Below are 6892 nucleotides of genomic sequence, written 5' to 3' on the forward strand. Positions count from 1 at the left end.
TTAGTATTAAGTAGTACCAAGAAAAACATACACATTCGAATATGCGTGTAGATCAATAAATTGCTTACAATTTTTTTTTTTTTTTTTTTTTTGAGAAGAAAAAATTGCTTACAATTGATTTTTCTTTATAATGATTCTTAATTTTTGTCATTGTGACACTTGAAGGAATGCCCTCATTTTTTTTTTTTTTTTGCTGAATTTGAAGGAATGCCCTCACAGACTCATAGTGTTTCTTAATTTTATCTTTGTAGTGTTTCTTTATGGTGTTTCTTAATTTTCTTAATGGAATGCCCTCATATACTCATAGTGGTATATACATTATGAGTCTATGAGGGCATTCCTTTTGGTTATGGTAGAGTGGATTTTAGAGAGGATGAAAAAAAAAAATTTTGGAGGGTTATTGATGAATGTGTCCTGTGCACTTACACATGGGCTTCGTCTTGTACGTTGCCTCTGCTTTTCTTTTTCTTTGTTTTTTTCTTTTCTTTTCTTTTTTTAATTTTTATGGGCTCTTTTTTTTTTTTTTTTGGTTTGTGCTATTTATTAAAAAAATAAATAATTTTGAAGTGTTCCTACACAATTTTTTTTAATAAAAAAATGTGTTACTTTTTTGTTTCATTTTCTATCCTTTCATTTTTTTTCTCAACCAAACAAATAAGTTTTTCATCTCTCCACTTTTTCATCCTTCCAACCAAATACATATGAGAGAAAACTAAATTTCTTCTTTCCTCCCACTTTTCTATCTCCTCCTCATTTTCTATCCTCTCACTTCCCAATCTTCCAACCAAACGGATCCTAGAAAAATGACACTCTGCAACACATTTTGATTTCCTTGCCTAAGACACTACCATGTCAAGCCCAAAATTAATTTGTAAACTCTAAAGCCTGTGATGCGGAGCATGAAAGCCTAGGCTCTCCAGCTTGAGCATGAGCTTGGACCTTAGTAACCATGTTGTTCAATCCTAGAAAATGCTCTTTCTACTAGCATATTCATAATAAATTCTTCATACAAACAATAATATAATATATGCTAATGATCTCCACGTAAGGTTGAGAGAGAGAGAGAGAGAGAGAGAGAGAGTAGTGTGTGTTAGGCCCGTACCACTTCTTATTTATTAGGCCGTTGTATAGGCCCTTCGGCCCAGCATGTGGAAGATATTGGCTGTTTGGGTCTATTGTCATAAAAGTTTGGTAATTGTATTTGTATATTTGCGCTTTGTTGATTTTTTTTTGGGTGCAAAATGACTCTTTTTTGGAAAATTAACTTACTTTACCATGTTTAGTCATGTTTAATTATGAGTCGTGAGGTGTGACCATAATAGCCAGAAACATTTTCTTTGATTTGGATCGAATAATAATATTTCTTATAATTTCAAATAATTATATAAACAAAAACTTTCATTTACAAGTGTGTTAAGTCCCAAATTGATATTCATTTGATCAACAAAATTTTTGTGTATTCTAGATTTAATAAGTAATTTCTTTTATTTTTTCCTTTTCTATTTTGTATTTTTTTCCTTCGGGTTTGTTTTTGTTTCTTTTTTCTTAATAAGTCTAGAAACCTTTGGTTTTGTTTTTGGGTATTATAATACTAATTTGTAATATTAATTTGGGCGTAACAGTGATTTACACAACAAATGGGCATAACAGTGATTTACACAAATTGTAATGGCTAAATTACTATTTTGGTTTTTCAACTATGAGGTAAAGTTCAATTTGGTCTCTCAAATATTAATTGTGTTAATTTAGTCACTCAACTTTCAAAATAAAGTCAATTTCAGCCTTAAATACCCTCTTTATTTAAATTTTAACAAAAGTAATGTATGTGGAAAATATGGCATATATTAAAATTTTATTGTAGAAAATGTAAAAATTTCCAAATCAAGTCATTTTCAATTAATTATTTTGTTAAAATTTAAATGGAGGAAGAAATCCAAGGATGATATTGACTTCTCTTCTTTCTTCTTCTTCTTCTTCTTTTTTTTTTTTTTTTTTTTTTTTTTTTTTTTTTTTTTTGAGGAGGATGATATTGACTTGATTATAAATAAGAGACTAAATTGACACAATTAATAATTGAAGAATCAAATCAAATTTTGTTCTATAGTTAGAGGACCAAATTAATAATTTAACCTATCATATATATTAGACACTAGGCAATAAGGGCTCCCATGAATTACATTGTATATTTGTTTGTTCCAAATACTACTTGTGCTCTCTATAAACACAATTCATAATACTACTTGTGCTCTCTATAAACACAATTCATACAAGAGTTTTTCAAACACTAAATAAATCTATATTATGAATCACATGAGACTTATGAACTACTAAATCAACCCTGAGATTTTAGGCACTACGTACATTCTTAACTAACACATTCCTTGCAAATAATTTTAATTGTTCAGTGAAGGTTTTTTTTTGTTTTTATAAGCTTTCTAATGCAATTTTGCTTTTTAAAAGACCATATGACCATCTTGAACCATGAACCAATCAAAGCGTAATGTATACCTAGTTGACATCAAACTCAAAACCTCAAAATTGAACACTAAAGTAAAGACAATATCTGTCAGATCAAACCCATGAAAGTATATCTCTGGACAACTAGTTCCAAGAGAACAGTCTTTTAATTCATAAGCTAGGCAAGCAAGCTATTGTCATATAGCTAGAGGGGGGTCAGTCACGTTTCAGAAAGATAAAGCAAGTTGAAGCTGCGAGAGGCTTTAATTGTTGGCATATGAATATGATAGCTCTTCTTATCCTTTAGTTTTTGTAGGCATTCCTTCAGCTAGCTAGCCTAGCTTTCACTTAGGACTCACTTTAGAGTTGATGGTGAGTCATAACTCATAACATACCTATCCAAGAATGGCAAAAATCAACGTGTGCCATATTATATTGATTGCCGCTATACTCTTTTGACATAAATTCGGTGTCCCCTTCCCTAACAAATGTGGACAACATATATTCTTATCCACATTGCTGATGCATGACTGATGAGTGATACCATGGAGAGAATTGATTGTAATTTGTAAAGTCAAGCAAACGACATCCTGAGAAGTGAGAAGAATGGTCTTTCATTTGTAACGAGAATAGTTTATTTTACTGTTAAAATTTTATTTCATGATCAATCTAGCCTAATAATGTATTTAAAGTGAAATGTAGTAAAAGATCTTTTTACAAACAAGCCAATGTTATCGTGTAAATTGATCGAGTTTATAGTCTTTTAAAATTCTTCCGATAACTTTTAAAGAGACGAGAGTAATTTTTAGATACTCATAGAGTACGGAGAATGATACTTCTTCCTTTTACATTCACAGTAAAGTCTATTCATTAAATTTATGGCAAAATCCACCAAGAATGTGAAAGGAAGAAGTACAATTTCTTTATACTCTTAGTGTATCTAAAATTTTTTAGAAAGGCAAGGTAAAACCAGGGATATCGAGAAGAACATATTGAATGACCAACGAGGACAATGGCAGTGGCAGCCGCAGCCGCATCGGCAATCCAATTAAATGGATTATTATCCCTATTCCCCTTCATTGAATGGTCCACATATGTTGCTGATTTGCACATGCTTATCACGGGCTACTGCCTTTTTTTTCTTTGACCCTTCTTTTCTGTGTGTGCTATAGAACCCACTTTCTATGATGGTGAGAACGTGGGGGTTTAGATTTGAGACTTGAGAAGTCACATGCTATGTCTTCTGGTTACCAACTTTTGTAGTCTAGCGGCTACTCACATTTGGTAGGAAATAGGAATTAAAATAGTTTTTTGTAGGTAAAATGCATGGTTAGTTAGACGCGCGCATGGTCAGCTGAATAAGGTGGGTTAAAAAAATAAACCAGGAAAAAAAGCTAGCTCAAAAGCCAATCACTAATACTATTGCTCGAAATTAAATAGTTAGCGTGAGTTTGTCTAGGATGAAGTTGCATTTTGCATTTTTGATTGGGTCTCACGGCACTATTTACGATCTAGTCAAACACGTTAAATGTAAATTTTTAGGTAAATACTGGGTCTTACAACACTATTCATAACTTAAAAATTATTTTGCTAAAGCATTTTCAGCAATAAATTTTCAGTTTTCAGCAAAATAAGTTATGTGAGTGTTTGGATTGAAATTAAAGTTGCGTTTTCTGCGTTTACGTTTTGCCTTTTTTTTTTTTTTTTTTTTTTTCCTGCACGTGAACAGTAACCTCACATGGGTTCACTGTTCACATATTGTTCACGCATTAAAAATATAAAAAATAGGTCCCACGATACTATTCACACATTTAAAAATTATTTTGCTACAGTACTTTTAGTTTTCAGTTTTCAGTTTTCAGTTTCAGCAACAATAAGCTCAATCCAAATGGACCCTATATCTAAACAGACCCTTATTTACTTCACCAGTTTTATATATACCCTCCATTCATAAGAAACATATAATCAATTTTTTTTATATATAAATTAAAAGCAATGATTATTACACACTACCATACACACTCAATGTAAATTGTGGAAATATTTTATGAAAAATATGGATGTGTGGCTTTACAAAATACAGACATTGTGTGTTCAGTGTACATCAAATAGTGTAAAGCAAACAATCGGTGTAAAATTAATACTAACCCATTCAAAATTTCACTAACAGAATTATCATAAACTTTTGACTACTATTCTACGATAAGAGATTAGCCTGACATTTGTATTTTGGGATGATCATATATAATTATATCATACATTTTGATCATCATCAGCTTCATTTCATGAAAGATTTTCTTAGGAATTAGGAGCTTGCAAAATCAGCAAAAAAAACCTCGGATGTGGACGAATGTGAGTCGTAGAGGAAAAATTACGAATCTATGTATAAGTAATCCAGTCACACAATGACAATATCGCATGGAGTAGTTGTAAAAAAAAGTACGGTAAGAGTGTAGTCGCGAAATGACTTGTTTGTGTGTGTTCATACATAGGATGAGAGTGGCGTGGGGAGTACGCGCAGACCGTGTTTCCCTACAACTGACGGTGTTTTGTGGTGTTGGGGGCATTTTGTAGCTAGGCCCACCCCCACACGGAACCCCAACCCGTAATCTACTAAATATGTTGTGGTCCGTCTATACTCTTTTGCCTTCCATTCATCTGTATCTGTTTTTGTTTCTTTTGATGAGGAAGCACGTACTAGTTTTGTCTTATGGCTCCGACACAAAACATGGGTCATTGTCTTTTTTTTTTTTTTTTTTTTTTTTTTGGTTTAAAAAAAAATGGGGGCCTTTATGGCTATATTTTACCCCCGGACAGGGCACCGATCTGACATAGGCTCAGGCCGTTCTAGCCAAATCGTGCAGGGGATTAACCCCACTAAGGATGCCCACCAACAATTGGCTGTGGAGGTGACTCGAACCCAAGCCTGACAAGCAGGGCCACAAGCTCCTTACCACTGAACCAACCAACGTGTTGGCAACATGGGTCATTGTCATTTGTTCATCTTTTATGCGTCGTACGTTGATAGGTATATCATTAATTTGCATTCAATATCTTTCTTTTCTTTTTGATTTTGTTGTTTCTATACTTGTTGCTAAAATACATTGTCCATATCTGAAGTTTATCACCTTATCTACTTAAAGATCCGGTTTGATTTGGAGGATGAAAAAGTAAGGGTATAGAAAAAGATGAGGATGGAAAAAAAGGGAAAAAAAAAAGATAAGGAAATAGAAAATATTTAAATTTCTTTTATATGTATTTGGTTAGAGGTGGAAAAATGAGAGAGTGGAAAGTTCGTTTGTTTGATTGAAAATAAAAATGAGAGAATACAAAATGGTATTTGTGTGAATTCCAGTTAGCTCAACTAGTAAAGTTTTTATAGTTGAATAAGAAATTTAAGGTTCAATTCTCGCCTACACCAAAAACAGATTGATATTTTGGTCTGATGATAAAGAGCTACCATTAGGAGCGAATACCATAGGTTGAAACTTTCTAAAAAATTATATTTGTATAAATTTATTCTCATTATGATATTATGTAAAAAAAAATTATGGTTTACGAGGAAGAAAAAAAAATGAAGGGGGGAGAGAATTTCCCTTCTTAGGCTCATTCTCTCTCCAATTTGGAGAGAAAATTCTCTCTTCACAAAATCACTACCATTTTGTCTCCAATTCTCCCTCCCAAATCACTTCCTCCAATCAAGCACACTCATCTACTATTTTCTTTCATGTTTTCTCTTCTCCCCACAAACTACTCTACTTTTCTCCTCAATCAAACACACCCTTAACGTTTTTGGTCCCCAAAAATGTACGAGTTGAACTACAAAATTATTGGTGAGTATCTTGTTAATTAAAATTTAAAATAATGTGATATTCTATACATTATTAGATCCAATAAATAAAATCTTAATCATAGAATGCACGCTCTTTATTTTGAAATAAAATAAAGAGAATCCTATTCAAAGTAAAGTGCACTTAAAAGCAAGAGCCAAGTCGAAAAAATTTGTTTGGGTGGCCGAACTTTAGTATTAAACCATCAAGACAAGCTATATATTTATAAATCTGTTTTTTAATACTAAATAAGTTATAAATCATAAATGTATTATATAAAACTAACAATTTATATATTTTTAAAAGATCATATTTGAGAGAACTTCATATTTTTTAAAATTCTAATGAGCATACAAAAATTGTCTAATTTATTATACATAAAATAATAATTATTATATTAAAAAAAAGATATATTTAAAATTTTCCTTCGAAGTTATGCTCAATGAAAATCTTTGATATAATTTTTTTTTCAAGTATTACCTTTATGGTTAACAATATCTTTTTTCAATATTATAATTGTAATAAATTCCACAAAAAGCTCATCCTTCACACTATCACAATATTTTGTTTAATACCTTTCATCTATTTAAAAAAAAAAAAAAATT

Source organism: Quercus robur, chromosome 11 (assembly GCF_932294415.1).
Source record: "Quercus robur chromosome 11, dhQueRobu3.1, whole genome shotgun sequence".
Lineage (NCBI taxonomy): Eukaryota > Viridiplantae > Streptophyta > Magnoliopsida > Fagales > Fagaceae > Quercus > Quercus robur.